Source organism: Sus scrofa, chromosome 18, assembly GCF_054392235.1.
Source record: "Sus scrofa isolate SSC_HxYL_T2T_F1_AM1 chromosome 18, Sscrofa_HxYL_maternal_Yorkshire_Landrace_v2.0, whole genome shotgun sequence".
Taxonomy (NCBI): Eukaryota; Metazoa; Chordata; class Mammalia; order Artiodactyla; family Suidae; genus Sus; species Sus scrofa.
The window spans coordinates 42,387,268-42,409,582 of NC_139400.1; the positions used below are offsets into that span (position 1 = coordinate 42,387,268).

The window sequence follows — 22,315 nt, forward strand, 5'->3', positions numbered from 1 at the left end:
ATATTTAATTTTTTTTTTTTTTTTGTCCTTTTAGGGCGGCACCTGTGGCATATGGAGGTTCCCAGGCTAGGGGTCTAATCTGAGCTGTTGCTGCTGGCCTTCGCCAGAGCCACAGCAACACCAGATCTGAGCCAGGTCTGCGACCTTCACCACAGCTCATGGCATTGCTGGATCCTTAACCCACTGAGTGAGGCTAGGGATGGAACCTGCAACCTCATGGTTCCTAGTGGGATTCGTTTGTGCTGCGCCACGACAGGAACTGCTAATTTTTTAAACTAGTGGTAGGCACTCTGGGATTCTGTATTGTTTTCCAAGCTTTTCAATGACTAAAATGCTTAATGTGAAAACTTGGTAATGAATAATAATACAATAATAATACAATGTAATGATAATACAGTAAGCCCAGCCACATTTTTCATTAGAAATTCATTAATGGGAGTTCCTATCATGGCTCAACGAAAATGAACCTGAGGATGCAGGTTTGATCCTTGGCCTCGTTCAGTGGGTTAAAGATCTGGCGTTTCTGCGAACCGTGGCGTAAGTTGCAGATGAGGCTCGGATCTGGCATTGCTGTGGCTATGGCATAGGCTGGTGGCTACAGCTCTATTTTGACCGCTGGCCTGGGAACCTCCTTATGCCGTGGGTGCAGCCCTACAAAGACCCCGCCCCCCAAAAGAAATGCATTAGTAATTGGCTCTCTTGAGAGAATGGTGTGTCTTCTGAGTTTAAAGGCAGAGGAGAGAGGCATCAGTTGAATTACTGGCTCAGCTATGTGAGTGAGCCCTTTAATATGTCATTAGTTTCCTGTGTCACATTTTCTCCCTCTGTAAAGTTTCCATGGCTGCCTCTGCAAGCCTGTGAAAACATCCAGAAATGAAAAGTCAGAGCTTCAAGCTTTTCAATGTAAGGACTCTAGACAAAGGTAAGCAAAGTTGTCTGTGGCCCTGAATTATGTAAGGATGACGTCCTGGCCGCTCCACTTACTAGTCATGTGACCTTGACTGCTGTGCTGCAGTTTCCTCATCTGCAAAAAGGGCAGCCTAATGGTACCTGCCTATGGGGAGTAAATGAATTAATGCGTATGTAGAATTCATAGAGCCTGTTTTCCTCCTCCCTCCCATCTGGCTCACAGACTTCGTTTACTTGATCTCCGTAGAATTGGATTCCAGGATGCTTTAAATTTGAATTAGTTGCCTGTACTTATGAACTGAGGGGAGGTTACCATTAAAAAGTATGGATTTCTGGAGTTCCCATCGTGGCGCAGTGGTTAACGAATCCGACTAGGAACCCTGAGGTTGCCGGTTCGGTCCCTGGCCTTGTTCAGTGGGTTAAGGATCTGGTGTTGCCATGAGCTGTGGTATAGGTCACAGATGTGGCTCAGATCCCGTGTTGCTGTGGCTCTGGCCTAGGCCAGTGGCTACAGCTCCGATTCGATCCCTAGCCTGGGAACCTCCATATGCCGCAGGAGCGGCCCAAGAAGAGGCAAAAAGACAAAAATAAATAAATAAAATAAAATAAAAAAATAAAAAGTATGGATTTCTGGCTTCTCTTAGACAAATAGAACACCTGCTGGCACTGGTTCCCCATTGAAGCCTGGCAATACGGCTCTCCCCTGTGGGTAGAAGTGCCCACAGTTCAGTGTATTTCCCAGCAACTCCCTCATGTCTTCTGAGCACTGAGGCAGCCTGTTCATTGCTGTGTGATTAACTAACAGCCATTCTCCCCAGAGATGCTACCTACTTGGCTCCCACTGGCACTTGCTTTTACAATCTCTATTTTAAAAGGTCTGTAGTGATGTGAATAGGGAACTGGAATATGTGTCAGTAATTGAGGCTTCCCAAGAATAGAACTGGTGGGAAAGTGTGTGTGTGTATGTCTATATCTCTGTATATGGCCCAATATATATATTTATATTACAGCCCTTCCTATGTAAGGAAACCAATTCTTGGACAAGAATTGACGCTGCACTCTTGAGGCAGAATTTCTTCAGGACCTGCGTTTCTTTTTAAGGCCTTTTAAATGGTAGGATGAGGCCCCACCCACATGATCAAGCATATTATAGATGTTCCCAGTATTATAGATGTTAATCATATCCACAAAATACCTTCATAGCAGATAGTTTTGCTTAGGTTAGTGTTTGATTGGATGCTATAGCCTAGCCAAGCTGACACGTGAAGCTAACCATCACGGATTGCATTTTTGAGCAATCTTAGGATATACATGTGTCACCTATGGACTTATTTCTGTCCCTTATAGTAGAAGATTGTGCTGGCATTTAGGATTTTTTGAAGGGATTGAATATAAAGAACTGAGAATCACTAAGCTTTGCAAATAAAACTGCTGTGTCTGGGTTGGCATCTAAGAGGCTGCATGTTGGTGACTGACGATGCAGAATGCTTCCTCTGGGTAGGGGGTGACAAGGATCCTGGCTTTGGCAGTATAGGCTATGCCGTTGAGGGCTCTAAATAGTCATGTGTAGACTCTCAGGGGAGGTTTGGAGGTAGAAATGTATTTAGAAGAAACTAGATTTCCGCACCAATTGTAGAGCCTCCTACAAACCAGCTGTATAGGTGTGTGTTGTTCCTGCTTCAGGTCAGGTGCTAATGCAGATTCTGAAAACCTGTCTTCACAGCAAGCCTCATGTGGCCTTGTGCATGGAAAGGTTTCCAACAAAGCTCAGACGGAATTCTCCCAAAGCCTTCTTTGTTTCTCAGAGATTTTTGCAAAGTGGCTAAAGAGAAGCTGAAAGGCAAGGCAAAAACCATCTTCTATGTATGTTTGTCTCTGCCTTATTATTATTTTTTAATGTCTCAGGGAAAATGATTTTGAGCTCCATCTCTACATGTCTTGGGCTAATTCACAACTTAAAATCCTGAATATTTGTGTTTCATTTCTGTGAAGAATGACTGACTAGAAGAACCAAATTAACCTTAAGGAATGACACAAGACCCCCCAGCAGCTCAGCCTCAGAGTTTTAGTGTCAAGAAGTGTGTTCCGCGTGGAGCATGCTAAGACGCCGTGGAGCAAGCATGTAGGAGCCTAGTTCATGGGCTCTGGGTGTAGTCTGGACATTACCTGCTTGGCATGAGGGACCGCGTCCTACAGATGGCAGATAGAGGCACCAGCATTTCTATATGTCAGGGTTTCCTGTTCGAGGGAGAGCTTAGAGCCTTCTGTTGATTGGGTTGTTAATCTAACTGATCTTCTGCTTGTATCCTTCTTTAAAGCCATGCAGATCAGCCTTGGGTTTTCTGGGGAGAATTCCAGCTGTATTCGTTTTTATTCTTGGTCTGGGTCGGTAGGAAGGAAGAGCAGTGAATTTGGACTTGGGAGCTGGGTGTCTAATCTTGACTCAGTTGTTGGGGTACCTTAACTTTGCATCCACGGGCGGGTCATTTTGGGTCTTTTCTTCCTCATCTTTACCACAAGGGGGTTGAATGGGATGGTAACTAAAAATTCCATACATAGTGTATTTTAATTGCCCTAAAAACTGGCCCTTGGCAAAAACGTCTAGGTTGGTTGGAGCCTCTCATGGTCCCTTGATTCCTCTTTTTCCGCAGCTAACATCCTCTCTTATTCAGTGGTGACCTTTGGTCTGTGATGTCAACTGCTCTCTTATCAGTATCTCCGTTCCCTGGCTCTCTTCGAGCCCAGGACTCCCCGTCTCCCTGTGCCTCCTCAGTCAAGGACTTTACTCTCTTTTCAGTATATCTTTATGGAGTCTCTTAGCTGTATGGCCTTGACTTTTCTCTCCCAGGAAAACTTTTAATTATCACTGTTAATCTGTAAAGCACTTACTATTTTGTCACACCAGGCTACAGAATTATCAGCTGCTGCTGAATTTGTTAATTTGATACTTTTCCCATTCCCTCCTCATTTTAGGTTAGATAAAATGAGATTCCATTCTCACATATTCTAAGGCTAGACTTTAGATGGTGCCCTTTTCCTAAGCTGTGTTTTGTCCAAAGGTTGTCCTTAATATTTCAAAAAATGATAACTTTTGATGATACTGCTGCATAAAGAAGCAATGGGAGGGAGTTCCCGTTGTGGCTCAGCAGTAATGAACCTGACTAGTATCCATGAGGATGTGGGTTCCATCCCAGGTCTTGCTCAGTGGGTTAAGGATCCGGCTTTGCCATGAGCTGTGGCGTAGGTCACAGACGCAACTTGGATCTGGTGTTGCTGTGGCTGTGGTGCAGCTGCAGCTCTGATTCAACCCCTGGTCTGGGAAGTTTGATATGCCACTCATGCGGCCCTAAAAAGCCCCCCCCCCCCAAAAAAAAAAGGAAGGAAAGAAGAAACAATAGTAGTCCCTGCTGTTGGGAGTAATGGTTACTGGAACTAGAACCCCTTTTTTCTCATGGCTGATTGTCTTGCTTGGGGAATTCATGGTGGTTTTATTCAAAGGAATCACTCCCTTTGGGAGGTGGGTTGGTATTTTCATGCTTCCTATCTTACATGCAGGAGGTAGCTTCTTTGTCAGTTTGGAGGTAGCTAGACTCAGATTGTTTCCTGAATCCCTGAGGCCCTGGTTTTGAATGTGCATCAATTATAGGAGCTGCTGCTGCTGTTGGTGCTGCCAGTTTCTTGCAGGGCAGGCAGTTGTGGTGGAATTAGGTATGGCCAGAGATGCTGCAAGCGGCTCTTCTCAGAATCTGGATGTATAATGAGTCAGAAACCAGCCACGCATGGTCTCTTCCTGTGCTGTGTTCTGCCACTCTGGTTTCCATCTTTGGTCTCCACATGTGTTCCCTGAATGTATAAATTATAACATTTCTTCTGCAAATTCACTCTTGGTCATTCTGTTTTAGCTCTACCAAAGAGACCGTAGCTCGTGCTCTTTATTCAGGGTCAGGAGTAAGGGCATATCCCAGGAGTTCCCATTGTGGCTAAGAACCCAACATAGCCTGCATGGGATGTGTGGTTCAATTGCTGGCCTCCCGCTGTGGATTAAGGGTCCAGCATTGCTGCAAGCTGCAACATAGGTTGCAGTCGCAGCTCAGATCCATTGCTGCCACGACTGGGGTATAGGCCTCAGCTGCAGCTCCAAGTTGACCTCTAGCCTGGGAACTTCCATAAGCCGCAGGTGTGGCTGTAAATTAAAAAAAAAGGTGGGGCATGGTCCAACTAAACCATGAGAGCATTTTGATTTGTTTCTGAATGAAACATAGGTTGGAATAGACTCAGAAGTGGGCACGTGTCTTAGAAATGATGTCATATGGAGGATGATTGTAGGCAGGGAATTATTTAGTCTAAAGGTAGATGATGATGATAGTGGCTGACATGTCACTAGTGTTGATTGTGTGCCAGGCACCGTGCAGAGGGTTTTACGTGTGTTGTCCCATGTAGCGCTCGTCCAAAAAGCCTGTGGGGCAGGTATGGCCGGGCTGTTAGCCCCGTTTTACAGATGAAGGTCCTGAAGTACTGAGTTCCATTTTTCTCTCTAGGAAAGTTCAGACTTTTTGGCTCAGCTCTGGGGGCACTCTGCACTTGCACTCACCTCACCTCGTCTGCCTTTTTGCTTCTTTCTCAGATGCTGTAGCTGAATCCCATTGTGCTTCTCCATTGGAAAGGAATTATGAGATACCATAAATAAAAGCACATGGCCCCGTGGCAGCATATGTTCTAGCCTTCGGAGAAATGTTAGCACTCTCTTCTCATTTTTCAAATGATCCATACATCTCTGCTTTTCAAAATCCTGTCCATCCTTCAAGACCCAATTTAAATTTGATCTCCTCCGAAGGACCCTGCCTGATCACATAAAGTGATGATAATCTACCTCTTCTTGACTCCTAGGATTTTTTTTTTTAATTTCATTCTGATGGTATTTACAACATTTGACCTTGAACTCTAGTTATTGTCCCCCCACCAGGTGATAAACTCTGAGGGGCAGAGGCGAATCTTTTTCACTACATCATCCTCAAGCAGAGGGCTTGACACGTAGCAGGTGCTATGTACATATGTGAATGAGTGACTGAATTATGGCATTTCATGGCAGACTTATCTTTTCATAACTGTCTGGATTAAGCTAATAAAAATTATTTTGTGTTCGCTGAGTGCATTTTACTTGACTCTGGGAGTGGGGATTGTGGCATGATTTTAGGCTGAGTGATTTACAAACCAGCTTGGGATTGCAGACATGAAATAAACCACAGAGAAAAACCTACAAGCACATAATGGCTTTTTGTGCGTTGCTTGTTTGTCATGGTTTCTATAATTCTTTTATATATGAAAACACTTATATTAGACATAAAATAAAACAATTTTCATTTATTTTGTTCTCAGTTTCTTCAAAGCTTTGACATTTTGCCAGCTATTGATTTGGGTTATAAACCACAGTGAGGTAAAAACTTCAGAGAGTCTCTTTAATTTACAATGACATCTTTGGAAATTGGCCCAAATAATTCTCCTTTAAACCTGTGATAGTGGTGTATGACATGGGAGAAAAATCCAATTAGCTCTTGATCATTGCTGAGTACCTGGTTTTCTTCTTTTGGCTTTAGATGTAGATGATTATTTAGGGGCAAGTGGCCAGTAATTAGGATGAATGTACAGGATAGTTGATAGGGATGGTTTATATAATTTTCTCTACCCATTGGCCTTTTAGCTGGCCTTTCACGTATTCCTGGGAAAGGAAACAAATTTATCATTTCCTTGTTGTATTTTGGGGGTATTTTGGAATGGTTTAATTTTTTTGATGAGAGGAATTATTAGAATTTTATGTAATCTTTGGAAAAGAGAGAATTAGAAAAAGCTATTAGGTCTTTTTTTTTTTTTAAGTTTCTGATAGTTGAATTGCTCTTCTATATGCTCTTTAATTCCTTGCATAATAGCCTGAACACAGCTTAATCAAGGCAGCAAGCTGTCAATTGAATGGATATAAGACTGAATGCTTGGATTGGTGGCTTTCTGTCCATTAAAGGAGATAGGTTGCAGAGCTAATAATAAGAACTTGATTTAGGGAATAAAATTTGATAAATAAATAACTGTAACTGGGTATTTGAATAAATTTAATGTATCTTAGATAATCTTTCCATTCAGAATCCTTTCAGATTTTATTTTTTTATTTTTAGGGCTGCACCCACAGCATATGGAAGTTCCCAGGCTAAGGGTCGAATTGGAGCTACGGCTGCTGGCCTACGCCACTTTCCCAGCAACAGGGGAGCCGAGCCGCGTCTGCGACCTACACCACAGCTCACGGCAATGCCGGATCCTTAACCCACTGAGCGAGGCCAGGGATTGAACCTGCAACCTCATGGTTATTAGTCAGATTTGTTTCTGCTGTGCCACAATGGGAAATTCCAGAAAATAATTTTTTCTCAAGTACTCATTACATGTAAGGTACTGTGTCAAGAAAGAGACAGATGATTGATGGATAGACACACAAACTCATAGATACATAGGGATTTTAATGCCCTGGTTTTGAGAGAAGCATAAAGAAGGAGAGAAAGGAAAAGCTTAAATAGACAGTTATAAGTCATTTACTTTCATAGTTTGGGCTGTTTTTAAATGACTTAAAGTGAGCTTTTATCAATAAGATTGAACCATATTTACTTGAAAAATACACTGACTTTTAATTTAGCAATGTAAAAGAATCGATCTAAAGAGCCCTGATCAGAATAATTATGTTTTTGTTAAAGCAAATTATGTCTTAGTTAAGGCAAAATTGATTGACTAAAGGATTTAGAAAGAGTGGATTATACAGAAAGGACTTCATTAAATAAAGGTGGTATTTTTATTTAAAGCTTGCTTGTGTATATCTCTTTTAAGGGTGAAAGGAGTTTTACAGCAATTGTTAAGTACTGATTATGGACATGTTTTATTATCACGACATATTACTACTACTCTGAGATATACCTCGTTGAATCATAGGCCAGACATTTTCTTACTAAAAAAGACAATACACGTGAGAATTTTTGAAACATACCTTGATATACTTATCATTTTAGAATTTTCTTCTTTGTTTTGGAGACTTCACTATTTTATCTATTATAATTTTTAAAAGTCATTGAAAATATTAGTAAAAACCCTTCTATAATTCATTGGGTCAGTTCTTACAATTCATGGGGTCAGGACGCCAGGTCCAAGTCTAATGTCTTCGGGACAGATTACTTTAAGAGATGTAGGATCTTGATGATTTTGGATGGGGAATTTACCTCTTCTTCAAGTTGTTGGTGTTATACAGACTTTCAAAGCCTTAGGGATGAGAAGGCTCCACCCTTTTTATTAATTTTTTTTTATCTTGAGGCTAAACTGTAAAAGGTTTGCGACTTGGTCTGATTACAAAACCAATGATCCTGAAGTGATGTAATGGAGTGAAGAATTCAAAGAAATGTGAATAGTATGAATAGTGCATTTATATTTTTTGAAATGTCAAGGTGACATCATCCAAAGTAGTGGCTTTTTATCTTAAAAACCAAATCTTGGTGTGCCCTATGGTATGTTTCACCAAATAATTGTTAACTTGACAGTATGTGATACCTCCTAATATTTTCCTTTTTTTTTTTTTTTTTTTTTTTTGTCTTTTTGCTATTTCTTGGGCCGCTCCCACGGCATATGGAGGTTCCCAGGCTAGGGGTCCAATCGGAGCTGTAGCCACCGGCCTACGCCAGAGCCACAGCAACGTGGGATCCAAGCCGCATCTGCAACCTACACCACAGCTCATGGCAACGCCGGATCGTTAACCCACTGAGCAAGGGCAGGGACTGAACCTGCAACCTCATGGTTCCTAGTCGGATTCGTCAACCACTGCGCCACGACGGGAACTCCTATTTTTCTTTTCATTCTCTTCCATTCCATTGAACTTTATTCCATTCAAAATGTTGATTTCACAAACCAGTTTAGGAACCATTAATGATATGTAACTCACAGTTTGAGAAATGCCAATTCAGAATAATAAACATCTGCCTGTATATGGTGCTTTTCCAAGAAGCAGTCTTTGTCCTTTATAAGCATACATCCAAACAGCCTTTTTATACTATATTTTTTTTCATTGAGGCAAGGAGACATAAGATCCAAAGGTCAAATTATAATGTTAAACAAGAAAGCATGGCTTATTTATTTGAGAAAGTTTAAGACTCATGACAGAAACATTTATGGAATGGCAAGATAAATTCTGCCTCCGTCAGTCCTAGATTCCATTCTGGTACCTTTCTAGCTAAACAGAACTCTACCAGGACACACTTTTGCATACTGGAGGCTCAGTGGCTCCCACAGGTGCACACATGGCTGCATCATCCTCACCTACCACCACCCCTCCCTCCAAGACTTGAGAGGTAACACCTGTGTCCCTCTTCTGGGAATTAGATTGGAATGAAGATGTAGAAGTCTCCAGGGAACTTCAGTATTAGCGATGCTGATAATTCTGGAATTTAGGGGTATACGGTGATTTCGGAATCCGATAGTTCTGGAACTGGGAAGTATGGGTGATTCTGGAATTCGAGATTCTAAATTCTAAGGAAGCTGAAAACGAAATGTCTGCTTTTGTCCATTTCACTTTCATGTCAGGACATGTCTTTGTCCTTCCATCCATTGTCAGTTGAAACTTGGTAGTGACACTTGGGATTCGTGACAAAAAGTAAGAACTGGTTTGTGTGGGCCTCCCTGCTTAATGAATCCTGCAAGGGGAATGAATCTACCAAGCTAAGGGGCAGTGCCCAAGGAGCACTATAAACCAGGAGTAACTTGTCTGAAGGCCAGAGAATATTCTGCCCACCCTTTAGTAACCTTTCTGTGTCTGTCCCATGCTCCCTCCTACTTTGTAACCTAGGATATTGAATGTAGGTGAAATAGCAAAACCACAAGGTCCCCCCCTCCTTTTTTTCCTTTAAAGCATCTCTCTAAATATCTTGCTGTGTGCATGCCTGCCTATGGTCTGTAGCTTCCTCCTTTAAGGGCCTTCCTGGGGACGGAATGCCATCAATCTTTGTGCTGTTTCTAGATACCATCTCCACGTGAATGTTTGTTGATTCTATTTTTAACATTGCATCCTTTGTGCGAGCTGCCACCAGGCTGGGATGACCAAATGTCCTGTTTTTCCCCTAGGTTTTTCCTGGTCAAGTTCCATTCTTTTGTCCGTGATAGCTAGAAATCCTTTTGGGATGACAATCTGTTCTTTAACTGTGTTGAACCGCATTTCAAGCAAAACTGTGCCTTTGAAATCCTGTGGCTTAAACCTCTTAGAGAATCCCTGTAGTTCAGACAAAATGACCACGGAGAAAATGACCTCTGGCTCTGAAGGAGGGGGCAGTTTACATGGGGTTAGAGAGCCTATCAAAGCAAGACTCCTAAACCAAATGTTATGCCAGTCCACTGTTTTCCTAATGGTCTGAGGAACTGCCAGTCCCCTTGTCCCACATCCTTTTCATCTTAGCGCTCATGCGGGTATTAATAAATATTTCTGAAATGAGATTTTAATTTTTTAATTTTTTAATTTTTTTTGTCTTTTTGCCATTTCTTGGGCCGCTCCCGTGGCATATGGAGGTTCCCAGGCTAGGGGTCCAATCGGAGCTGTAGCCACCGGCCTACGCCAGAGCCATAGCAACGCGGGATCCGAGCCACATCTGCAACCTACACCACAGCACACGGCAACGCCGGATCATTAACCCACTGAGCAAGGGCAGGGATCGAACCCGCAACCTTATGGTTCCTAGTCGGATTTGTTAACCACTACGCCATGAGGGGAACTCCTGAAATGAGATTTTTAAAGCTTTCAGACCCACAGTGATGATGAGCCTGCGAAGGCCCCTTGTGTCTGAGTCTCCTGCCTCTAGACCCTGCAGGACATCAGCCTCTTTCCAGGGATGGAATTGAAAAGCCTCTCCTTTGGCCCTCATACCAATGAATGAGTTTGAAATCACGCAGTTTATTAGGACCATGCTTAGTCCTTTCCCCTCTCCTCTCTGGGTCCTGTCTTTCTCTGCTGTCACCTATTAGCCGTCTCCTACTGTCTCCTCCTCATTGGCTGGCATGGTACTTGGCTCACTACAAGCACCCGATAAATGTTTGTAACAAAATAAGTGAAGTAATAAATGATGTGTATGTTACCTTTTAACTGGTTTTTTTTGTTTGTTTGTTTTTGGTTTTGTTTTTTTGCATTGCACCGTGCGTGCCTTCATTCTGTCAGTCGCTCATTTAATCCAAAAACAGTTATCAAGTGGCATCATATTAGGGACTGAGGATGCGAAGAGGCATAAGACATAGTTATCCCCCTCAAAAAGCCCATGGTTTATTAGATGTCAACATAGTTGGTTCCTTCCTTAAAAAGCTGGGAGACCAGTAAGTACCTCACATAGGTGAATGACCCGCCCTGCTGTTTGACCTTTAAGCTGGCAGCCCTGTGTCCTGCTGGAATTGCTTGCCTCCTTTTGCCCTCCCCAGGTAGACAGGGATCACTTTACTTCATGTTCCTGATGCTCTAGTCATTGCAGAGTTGACTCGTCAATCACAGGCCAAAGGGCATTGAAAACAGCCTAAGTGCTGAGCACAGGGTTGATCTCATTCAACACACAGCGTGTATTTCATACTCGGAGTTTTAGATTAATTTGACGGGCAGAAGACACCTCAACGAATACATGAAGCAGAATCACATTTGGTAGTTTTGACATATTTATGAGATCCGGCATGCTATTTATTTGCTATCATGGAGGTTTTCACTATTAGAAAACTGGCATATTTCAGAGCCAACTTGACATTGGGAGAAATGGCTCTATTTATTGTCTAAAATATTGGAAGTCAAATGAATTTATTTTTGGTAAATTTTACTGGTGTAATGACTTAAAATAAAGACTTTGTTTCAGAGATTGTGAATTACTGCCCATGTGAATTCAACTTTGCAAAACCATTAATATTTTACTGCCACAGTGAACAAAGCTGTTAAATTTAAATCAAGAATTATTGGTTCCTTTTGGTAGGATGCCTCTGTATTTTTACTCACCCCCGTACATTTCCTCCCCCCTCCCATTTGCTGACTTAAAACATGGTTTACATTCATTTTGAGAGGTAGACAAGCTTTGAGAAAGGGCAAGATTGAGTAAAATCAAATATGCTTGGAGTAGGTTACATGAAATTCCTTTAGCTTTTGTGTGTATTTTGGGTAGTGATTTTGATAGCATTTCTCATCAGCTTAATTTTACTTCCGCAGAAGAATCTACTTGCTTTGCTTAGTCAGAAAACAAATTGACAAAGCATCACATTGTCATAATTATTGGGAGAATTGTTAGAACCATGATATCTTGTTTGTATTAACTAGCGGAGGACATGCATGTGAGGAAAAGAAATATCCTGTAGGTATTTTAACAAAATATAAAGGGAGGAAGTACTTAAGAGACTCCTGTCATCGGTAGAGTGTGGTAGGTTGGCAACCTTAAACTTTAAGACTTCATGCTTTTAACAGAGCTCTATGGACCTTTAAGACCTGGTGCCCACTCCTTTCCCATGGCTATGTTGTACTGTTGTCATACCCCCTTGCCCCTTTCTTGCAGTTCTCTTAACCTAGGGTGCTGTCCTAGGCCCGTGGTTTCTTGGAATGCCCTTTCCTTCTGGTTCTGCCAGGTGACATCCTACATAACCTTCAAGCTCAGCTCAAATTTCCTTTCTTAGAAGAAGCCTCTCCTGACCTTTTCAGGCAGAGTCAAGTGCCTCCAAGGCTAGATGTAGTCAAAGCCTTGTTCATTTGAGTAAGGATTCCCATGGACTTGACCCTGATGGAATGGCCTTAGTGAAAGCCAAGGTTATGGCTGTATGCATACATTTGTGTTTTCATTGTCTTCCAGTATAAAAGCTGTGATGGAGAATTGGATTGCGAGTTGGCGACATGGGTTCTAGTCTCCAGTCTGCTGCTGGTTCAAGGTGCTTTGGGGAAATCGCAGTCTCATAGAAGGAGGAATGTTGCTCAGGCTGTTTAGAGGTATCTCCATGTGGATGAGTTAAAAAGCTGCTTGGGATTTTTTTTTTTAAATTTTCACTTTTGAAATATTTATAATTATAGACTCAGAGAAGATTACTTACACATGAAGAGGCCCACGTGCCCTTCACCCAACTGCTACAATGATGATATCTAATGTAGATGTAATATAGTATTGAAACCAGCACTTTGAAATTGGCATATGCCTTCTTCAGTTGTATGTGCCCTAGTGTGTGTATAGTTCTGTGCAGTTTAATCCCATGGAGATTAAGGTAACCATCACCCTAATCAGCATACAGACTGTTGCATTACCACCTAAGACCTTCCTCAAGCTCCTCCTTTATAGGGAGTTCCCATTGTGGCTCAGCTGTAATGAACCTGCCTGGTATCCATGAGGATGTGTGCTTGATCCCTGGTCTCGCTCAGTGGGTTAAGGATCTGGTGTTGCTGTGAGCTGCTGAGTGGGTTGCAGACGTGGCTTGGATCTGGCATTGCTGTGGCTGTGGTTGGCGGCTGTAGCTCTGATTCAACCCCTAGCCTGGGAACTTCCATATGCCATGGGTGTGGCCCTAAAAAATAAATAAATAAAAAGTAGACTACTTGTTTATAGATTCACCTGTCTCTCCACTGTCCCTGGCTCTGGTAACTACTTGTCTGTTCTCCATCTCTGTAATTTTGTCATTTTGAAGATGATATCTAATTGGAATCATACTATACATAACCTTTTGAGATTGGCTTTTTAAAAGAACTAAGCATAATGCCTCGAGATCCATTCACATTGTTGCATATATTAATAGTTCACCAGAGTTCCCATTGTGGTTCAGTGGTAACAAACCTGGCTAGTTTGTTATCAGGTTCCATGAGGACGTGGGTTTGATCCCTGGCCTGGCTCAGTGGGTTAAGGATGCAGCATTGCTGTGAGCTGTGGTGTAGGTTGCAGATGTGGCTTGGATGTGGCATTGCTGTGGCTGTGGTGTAGGCTGACAGCTGTAGCTCTGATTCGATCCCTAGCCTAGGAACTTCCATATTGGCCGTTAAAAAAAAATGCTCACCCCTTTTTATTGCAGAGTGCTGATTGGTGGTATGGTTGTACCAGTTTACACATTCATCCACTGAAGGACATTTGGGTTGTTTCCACTCTGGAGCTATAATAAATAAGGCTGCAATAAGTGTTCATGTATAAGTTTTCATGTGCGCATTAGACACACATGCACATACTTACTGGCTGTATAATATTGGTTTATTTCATTGCTCTTTATTGTTTTCATTGCCAAACATTTGGTCTGAGATGTGTGTCAGACTCCAAGGGGGACATCCTGATCTAATGTGCAGATACAGAAGTGAGGGTCAGACACGGTGTTTAACTCACAATTCTTCCTTTTTGGCTGTTCTTAGATATCTGAGTTTTAGCTTCATCTTTAATTTGGAGATAACAATACCTAATATCTGGGCTGTTGGGAGGATGAAGTAGGCTAGTAGCCTGTTTTCCTGGCTTCTGGTCAGTACTCAGAGGTTCTCTATTTTGAAGATTTCAATGTTGTCTTTTCGATTAATTTTTATGTTGATTGGAAACAGCTAATATTTTCATTAGCTCTAGTTTTTCTTAAAAAAGAGAAACATTCACTGATAGTTCTTTAAGAATAGTGATGATGAGCCTTCCATTTATTGGTAGCATATTGAGTGTAATGCCATTCTTGAGAAGTGGGGATTACCTGTCTCATTTAAGCTTTGGAGCAGAGCCATGGCTAGGTACTCTTATAAGCCATTTTTTAGATGAGGAAGACTGAGGTATAGAGAGATTAATTAACTTGACAAAGATCACATATCTTGGGAAGCTAGAATTTGAATCTATAGAGTCTGACTCTGGTGCTCTAATCATTCATCTATACCTCTTCCTTAGCGTCAGTTGCTTTTCAAATGCAATTCTCTGCACAGTGTAGTGATAACGGAAGTGCCAGGTATACGTGCTGCATCCATTAGGAGCCAGCTCTACTAAAACTGCTTTTAGGCTTTGTCTCAAGGACAGTGGAAGCAACCACATGTACAGAATCACTTCTCATTTGAGAAAGAAAGAATCCAACTAACCTTAGTATTTTTTAAATAGCCGGTTTGGATTTTTGAGAGGCAAGATAATTACTCTAAATGACATGAGAGGGAAGGCTTGGGGTCACCCTTTGGGGGGTAGGGAATCATTGTCTCTAAAACATATGATTTTCCCCACACACTGTAATTTAAATCATAAAGATATTATAGAAAGTACTAGATATTACAATTACCTGAGAGTGAACTCACCCATCTCTTCATCGGGCACATAACTTTTAAAATAGATAATTCGTATTACTCAACCATAAAAAAAAAAAGAGTGAAATAACGGATGGACCTAGCGATTGTCATACTAAATGAAGTGAGTCAGACAGAGAAAGATAAATATCATATGAGATACTTATATGTGGAATCTAATTAAAACATGGTACAAATGAACTTATTTACAGAATAGAAACGGACTCACAGATCTCAAAGTCAAACTTACGGTTGCTGGGTGTAGGGGGGAAGCGATAAATTGGGAGGTTGGAACTGACATATACACACTGCTATGTATAGAATAGATGCAGACAAGGACCTACTGTATAGCACAGGGAACTCTGCTCAATAGTCTGTAATAACCTAGATGGGAAGAGAATCTGAAGAAGAGTGGATATGTATATATGTTGGCTGATTACATTGCACATCAGCCAAACTCCAATAAAATTTAAAAAATATATACATGTGTGTATATATATATTATATATATATATACATATATATATATATATAATTGTATCTTGTTTATATTTCAAACTTGGAGCTCTGGGCTTTCAGGTTTATTGCTTTCACAAGGAGGCTCCAGCTTAACTCACTGCTTCAGGGCTTTGCTCACCCATGAAGCTTCCTTATGAAAAAAGGTTTTGATACTAAGGGAAGCCACACTCATTTTTGGTAAGAATGTCTTATCTAAGTCTTGTTTATTTTTTTGTCATTTATCAACACACTAATAGATTCAAATACAGCGTATATTTTAAGAGATTAATAAGCAGGTTATGGTTTGGAAACTGATGAAAAAATAAACTAAATTATATGTGAGATATATCGGTGAATATATTACCTTAATGAATGTGGGTTTGTTCTTTAGACTAAAGACAGGGAAATTGACCAAGTGTTATTCATTTTTTAAAAAACAGTATTTAATGAACACCTGCCATGGGCCAGGCAGCATGCTAGGAGGTTGATAATACATTATTTCATTTTATCCTTAAAATGGTCTTATGATGTGGTTAGTGATATTATCCTCATTTTATAAATGAGAAAATGAGGAGTTCCCATCGTGGCTCAGTGGTTAACGAATCCGACTAAGAATGACAAGGTTTCAGGTTCAATCCCTGGCCTTACTCAGTGGGTTAAGGATCCAGCATTGCCGTGAGCTGTGGTGTAGGTCGCGGACACAGATCAGATCCCGTGTCGCTGTGGCTCTGGCGTAGGCCACCTACAGCTCCTATTCGACCCCTAGCCTGGGAACCTCCATATGCCACAGGAGCGGCCCAAAAAATGGCAAAAAAACAAAAACAAACAAAAAAACCCTCCAAAAAAACCCAAAAAAACAAAAAAAGAAAATGAGGTTTCCCAGGTCATGTGGCCAGTGAGTGGTTAGACCTCTCTTCCTTTATTGTTCTTTTGTTTCCAGGTCATGATCATCCCTCTTTTATGCTGGAGGAAGGAGAAATACAGCAGGATTTGGTCCTTGGTCGAAAGAGCAGTACCCTTTAATACGGCCATGAGATCACAGGTGGAATAGTCTAGTCAATTCATTTCTTATTTAAAGGAAAATGACAAAATGTGTTCCGGTTAACCACTTCTCACTTATCTGATATGTTGTTACACATAATAAGTTGAAGAGAATGTTGGCTTATGATGTCACCTAAATGTTTTCTCCATAATCAGAAAAACACTCTATTCTCATAATAAACTCCTGATGATAATTAGTACAAGGACAGATCAGTGGAGGTGCCAACTAACTGTGAGTTGCACGTCTATTACTTCTAGACAAATTCCTTCTACCCAGATGGAGTCCTTCTCTTAGGATTTAGAGCATATTCTTTAGTGTTAAAGGCAGATTTTCCTTCCCTGTTAGAGCTGATTTAGGGGAGAATGGAAATTAGTTTGACTGCCTCGAGTTATAACAGAAGAACATAAAGTAAGAAGATAGTTCAAGGCCACGCTAGATGCAGAGTGAACAATTTACCATGAGTATTCCAGGGGTAAGTGGTTGAAAACTTACTGAGTACATAGTTGATACAGTGGATGGAGTCACTTAGAAAGTTACTTCCTCTTTTCTACAGGATAAGAGATTTCCTACTTTGATAGCTAAAATTCCAGATGCTGTTGGCTTCAGTTATAGAAATGATTAATGGAAACTGGATTTAGTTGTTTAACTAGACCCTCGTTTTAACTTCGAGTTGAGGGTTCATTCAGCCTACTTTTTACAAAGAGCATCCCTCAGGTCACTCTCTTGTGATGCTAAATTTCTTATCCCAGCTGTGAGCAAATTGCAATTGATCTTGCTCTTGACTTCATAATTAGAGACATAAAGGGTGTTTTATTAGAGAAGTAAAAAGTTCTCAAATAGTGTGTATTTGAGAACTTAGAGATAACCACAAGTAAAATAAAAACAAGATTTCAGCTTACAAAATACTAAAACAAAAGCAGACAAAAACCTAGTCTTTGTAAGGAAATGGAGATCAAGTTCATGGCACATAAATATGCAAAAAGGAGTAAATAAAATATCAAAGATAAATGCAAACATCTGTCATCTTAATGAATGCATTTAGGCTAAACACTAGAAAGTTCAGACTCAGTTTGGGTTTGAAAAATCCAACTACCTAGTATCCATATGACAATTATAGTCTTAAAACATAGTGACTCAGTTCTTAAGTAATGAAATTCAAAGAACTAGCAAGCAGAATGGTGGTTTCCAGGGGTTGAGAGGAAGGAATAGAGAGTGGAGAATTGCTGTCGAATGGTATAGAGTTTCAGATTTGCAGGATCTGTTTCACAACCATATGAATATACTTCACACACTGAACTGACACTGAAAAATGGTTAAGATGGTAAATTTCATGTTCTGTGGCTTTTTTCCCCCACAGTTAAACAAACGTAATGACCTACCACAATTAAAAATAAAAAGACAAGCTAAAGTCTATTAGCAGCGGCAAGTGAGAATTCAAATGTGACGCTATTAATATTGGACAAAGCAGAATTTAAAGGATATTGGTTGCAGCGTTTTTTGCACTCAGGAATAAATGTAAATCAAATAGCACTAGAAGTGGGTGGAGAAATTGGTTAAACATATGCTAGTGGTAGCTCACTTTTATATTCTACTTTCTAATACAAGGCAATCTTGTCGATGTTAGGGGTTCAGTTATCATTTTGCACCAGAACATCATCTGGTAGCTTTGGTGAGAGCAGTTTTGGTGGAGGCGTGGAGTCAAAAACCACGTGCCTCATGTAGAGCAATGAAGGGGAACTGTGAAGAGGGGACCTGCAGGCTGAAATATATACATGTTAGTCCGTGAGTCTTCCTGCCTGGAATTAATCTCTTCTGATGCATGCAGATACAATCTAATTTGTGAACAGTACAGGTCCTCAAACAGTGTGTGTCTGTTCTCTCTCTAATCTCTGCTAAACATTTTTTCAATGCAGAGCGTGTGTGGAGCTGCCTGAGCAGCGCCAGGGCCCTGTGTTCAGCCAAACACAAAGGACTCATCGAATCTGATTTCGGGGTAAAGTCCTCCTCCTGCCCCAGAAGGAAGAGGAAGGCGTGCAAGTTAGAGACTTGATTGAAAGATGCAGAAGCTGTATATGTAATGTGGAACTGCTATTTGAGGTGGGAAGGAAGCATGAGATTGGGAGTCATGCTGACCGAGGTTAAAATCCCCGCTTTGCCATTTTGGCCGTATGTGATGTTGGACAAGTGACGTTTATCTTGCAGTTCGATCATGAGGATAGAGGGTACGTAAGATACCTCGCCTGGTGTCTGGCACAGAGAGGGTTGGTCAGTACATGAGCGCTGTTAGCTCATCTTATCCTTTGTAAGATGACTGCCTGGAACCAAGGCCACAGAGGGGTGGAGCTGGAAACTGAACCCAGGCTGTCTGACTTCAGAGTCCACACCTCATCACCAGCCCGAGCTGCTGCTTTATGAAAGGGCTGGTGATTCCAGAATTCGTTTAGGATGCAGTTGCATGGCTTTGGCACACGTGTTGCCGTAGACACTGTGTTCTGATCAGTTTTAGGTTCTCGGGCCAGCCTTAATGAGTCCAAGGCATCTGAATGCCAAAACATCAGGGAGCTTAAAGCCCTTCTGAGATCCTGGGACAGTGTTGGCTCGTTAACTTTGGAGGGCCAGAAACTACTCTTTGCACAGTGCTGTGCTGTTCTCAGGCATTTCTACCCTCTCCTGCACGCCTCCACCTGCTGCCGGGCTGGTGGTGGTCTCCTGCAGCTGATGGGTGGGGACAGAGGCTAAGGGCTCTGGGCTTTGGGGCCCGGTAGGATGGAGCCTTCTAGCAAAGCCTCTGAGATTCTACAGTTCCTTCAGTGCCCTATCATCTGCTGCCTTATTCCCATTTCTGAGTTTTCTGCTGTGGTTTCCACTTCTCTTCTTGGAGTAGAATCCCTGTCTCCTATCCCCTCCAGGCCTTGGCGGAATGACATAACTTCTTGGCTGTTGTCTAAGGATATTTTTTTCTGCCAATAGTTGTTGGAAACAGGCAGCTAACAGGAGTGACTAGCTCTGGCCCCATACCATTTCTGTTGAGATGCACCAGGTCATCAGGAAAAGATGAAGAGACATGTAAGATCTATCGGAGCATTTAGATTTCTGGGGAAATGGGCACATCTACGTTTAGGGGCAGATGAAGACTTTTGTGTATCTTCTGGGTAGTCACTGAAGCAGCTGGGCTACGAACAACTCCATGTCCACTATAGATGTAACGCTTGAGAAGCTGCAGGAGGCGGGAGCTCAGGAGTGACAATTGCCAGAGCTCTCTCCCCTCCCTGCAGCTGCCTGTGTTTGCCAAATAGACCTGTTGATTCATAGGTTGAAGACAGGCCCTGGACTAGGATTCTAAAAGTTAGAAAACACGATAGTTTTAGCCCCGTGGGCTGCATTACAGAGGGGAGGAATGTGGAAGGGGAATTGACAGTAAGCAGAGACCTCCTGGTGGCCACCTGGCGATTAGGGCTAGGATAGGAAAGCTTTGGGGACAGTTATTACGATATAATGTAGAGCTATTGAGTAGTTATTCCTCTGCTTTTTCATGAAGTATGAATTTTATTTTAGTAGAATATATGGATATGGTGAGAGGCCAAAATGCTCTTCCCAAATTAATCTGAACTCTTCAGTGGTCATCTTGCCTGTCTCTGAATGGTTTCCATTTGAAGTCGTCCAGTTAAGTCGTGTTAAGTGTGGCAATAAATTACTCAATAATTCCCATAAATTCTCTAAAATGTAAGTGGGATAACATTGAATATAGCGTAAGTAAGCTCTAGGAATTTTCAGAGAAACAATTCCTTTAATTTTGTGTCTCTGGTTCTGTTGTCATTCCTTTAAAACATGAGAATCTGCAAGCGAATCACAGATTTTTGTGGAAAATAGGGATGATTTGATAAGTGCAAAGAGAGTTTACTTCCATAGCAGCTCTGCATTTTGTGCGAGAAGTCTTACCGGGATTTTTCTGTGGAGGAGGAGGCCATTCCTACTTCTGGTGATGTGAGAAGAAATTTTACTGGGAGTTGAATGGAGAGAGGTTTTTAATAAGTGCACTGACATCTTTGTTGGGATGCCTGGAATTCACTCAAAGGAAGAAGCAGCTCATGAAAGCTTGGTCTTAGACCCAACCTTCTTTGAAATAAAAGCCATACAGTCAGTTCTGCTGTAATGCAACTTCTGCATTCCCCCAGATCATCATGCTGCACAGAATTGCATAACAAAACCCACAGCACGTATGGGAAAAATTGGGACCCAACTTTCAAAAACATAATCAATGACACATTTTTTTAAAACATAGGAACCAAAAAAAAAAAAAAAAAAATGGAGGTATGGTTTTACACACATTGAATAGTTAAGACATATAAGTACTACCAAAAAAAAAAAAAAAAATACTTTCATTTGAAAAAGACCTGAAATTTTCTTTTGAAGTTTGGCTTCCGAGGACTGCAGCTTGGGAGTTGTTGCGAAGTGGTGGAAGGAAAGCTATAAGAACTCTTAGAGAATCATCAATGTGTGGCTCATACATATCACATATTGCACAGAGATATAGAAAATATACAGTTGACTCTTGAACCATGTGGGGGTAAGATGCTTACCTTCCATACAGTTAAAAATTCTTGTAGGAGTCCCCCTCATGGTGCAGCAGAAATGAATAGGACTGGGAACCATGAGGTTGCGGGTTCGATCCCTGGCCTCGCAAAGTGTGTTAAGGATCTGGTGTTGCTGTGAGCTGTGGTGTAGGTTGCAGATGTGGCTCGGATTCCATGTTGCTGTGGCTATGGTGTAGGCCGGCTGCTGTAGCTCCAATTAGACCCCTAAAAAAAAGACAAAAAAGACCAAAACAAAAAAAAAAAGTCTTATGTAATTTACATCTATTTATTTGTCTTTTTAGGGCCATACCCACAGCATATGGAATTTCCCAGGCTTGGGATCAAATCCGAGCTGCAGCAGCTGGCCTACACCACAGCCACAGCAAAGCCAGATGTGAGCTGCATCTGTGGCCTACACCATAGCTCACGGCAATGCTCCTTAACCCACTGAGCGAGGCCAGGGACCAAACCTGTGTCCTCATGGATATTAGTCAGATTTGTTTCTACTGAGCCACGACAGGAACTCCAAAATTACTTACATAATTTATCTGTGGCGCCTCTGTATCCATGGCTCCTCTTCTGTGGATTCAGCCACCAGTTGATTGCATCATACTGTAATATTTACTATTGAAAAAAATCTACATGTAAGTGGACCTGTACAGTTCAAACCATGTTGTTCAAGGGTTAATTGTATGTAGATATATACATGTTGGCTTATGTACCATATCTGTTTATAATCCACAGAGACAAGAAAGTTGTGGTTGCAGAGGGCTGCCCTGGAGTAGGGCAGGGTATGGGGCACGATTGCTAATGGATATGGGGTTCCCATTTGGGGTGATGAATATCTCCTAGAACTAGCCAGTGATGATGATTGCAACAACATTGAGGTTGTACTTTGTGCTGCTGAATTATGTACTTTAAAATGGTTAATGGGAGTTCCAATTGTGGTGCAGCGGAAACGAATCCAACTAGGAACCACGAGGTTGTGGGTCCGATCTCTGGCCTTGCTCAGTGGGT

At 41.6% G+C, this 22,315-nt stretch overlaps 1 protein-coding gene and 1 long non-coding RNA gene across 17 annotated transcripts in view; both read left to right on the top strand.

Annotated features, from left to right (window-relative positions):
* Positions 1 to 22,315, top strand: part of DOCK4 (dedicator of cytokinesis 4) — a 457,247-nt gene that overhangs the window by 67,402 nt on the left and 367,530 nt on the right. The window lies entirely within an intron of this gene.
* Positions 13,875 to 20,953, top strand: LOC146395004 (uncharacterized). The gene is made up of 2 exons (XR_014834222.1): positions 13,875 to 16,256; positions 16,557 to 20,953. It is a non-coding gene; the product is annotated as an uncharacterized LOC146395004 (long non-coding RNA).